The following is a 1,594-nucleotide window of genomic DNA, read 5'->3' as shown; positions in this document are numbered from 1 at the left end:
TAGGAACAAGATCCGATTTTCACAGAGAACCAGGAGTAATGGTTAATGCTACTAGTTAAATTGGGAAACCTCAGTTCATGAGTCTGGGTAAAGTATTCAGAATTATAATTTTTAAAATAAAAAAAAATGCATTTACTTAGAAACATTCAGAATGTCAACAAAACCGCTGCCAATTTTTTCACAGTTACAGAGTGGTGTTTAGTTATCAGAACAACAATTATCTTCATATAAGCTGCTTCAGAGAAAACTGAAGATAAAAAAGACCAAAACAAAACAATGAAAAAAAAAACCCTCCCCTCCCCATATGTAACTAATTTGTCCTGTGCACTAACAAGAACTTGCTTTAAATTTCCTGCCAATTTACAGCCCCCAGACTGTACCAGGCAATGTCAGTAGCTTTTGAAAAACCACAAGGACAGGTCTTTCTAAAGACACATTCAATAATGTACTGAATGTACAAAAAAAGACACTGTACAGTTTAAAAACAAATCTTACACAGCCTTACATTTCAATTTTTTAAGAAGTGAGTTGTGTACAGGGGATTAAATGTTTCATAGACAAGAAAAAATTGCACTAGAAACAACTTATTCGTCATCATCATTTTTTTCTTCATCATCGTCTTCCAATTCTTCCTCGGCCTCATCCTCTTTATCCCACATAATCTTCCATTTCCTTCTTTTTCTTCTTTTTTCAGTCTTGAACATCACTTCCCCTGCTGGGTTTTTTTTTTTTTTTTGCCACATTGGTTTTCCTTTAGCTCTGCATCAACAGCATCCTTTTTGTATCCCTCTTTCAGTTCGGCAGCCTTCTTTTTGTAGGCTACTTGTCATCTGCAGCTGTGTTGTTCCACATCTCTTCCAGTTTCTTTGCAACATCACCAATGGATAAGCCAGGGAATTCCCCTTTGATTTTTGGGTGATACTCAGAATAGAAAAAGGCCAAAGGAGATCTTTTAGGTGCATTGGGGTCCTTGAACTTCTTTTTGGTATTCCCTTTGGGGAGATGTAGGTTTTCATTTCTCTTTTATTACTAGTCTTGGCCATGTATGCAGACATGGTCTTCCACCTTTCTGAGCACTTCTTTGAGAACTGAGAAGTTGACAAAAGCATCTGGCTGCTCTTTGTGTTCCTCTTGACAAGTTTGCACAAAGAATGTTTATGAGGACATTTTTCCTTTTGGATTCTTAGGCTCTCTTTTACTCATATTTAGTTGATTTCCTTCCACAGAGTCACCTAGTGCACAACCGGCTCTTGTTTGCCTTGGCACTTTCTATGGAGCTCTATGCACTCCAGAATTATCTTTAAAGAACAACAATATACTAAATGCACAAGTCTTGACTAACAAATATCAATAATAATACAAAAGGATCAATGTATTTCCAAGTAGCTAGCCTGGGTCCCAGAACAAAGCAGATTTTAGGGTAGAACAAAATGAATAGCAACCCACTGAGTAAAGTTCTTTACATGTGAGGTATAGCCATGCAGATGAGGGTGAAAGTTTAACTCATAATAATTACTACTATGCATCCAAACTAACACATCACTGGCACTGTGCTAGAATGGGCAGACAGTGGCATTAAAGTTATTATCAGTCA

At 37.0% G+C, this 1,594-nt stretch overlaps 1 pseudogene; it reads right to left on the bottom strand.

The window, feature by feature from the left end:
• Positions 1–584: 584 nt before the first annotated feature.
• Positions 585–1,203, bottom strand: LOC146890639 (high mobility group protein B1 pseudogene; annotated as a pseudogene).
• Between the last annotated feature and the right edge of the window lie 391 nt (positions 1,204–1,594).

This window comes from Myodes glareolus, chromosome 23 (genome assembly GCF_982192425.1).
Source record: "Myodes glareolus chromosome 23, mMyoGla1.1, whole genome shotgun sequence".
Classification (NCBI taxonomy): Eukaryota; Metazoa; Chordata; class Mammalia; order Rodentia; family Cricetidae; genus Myodes; species Myodes glareolus.
Note: the sequence above shows the minus strand (reverse complement) of the source record. Positions and strands in the feature narration are given on the sequence as shown.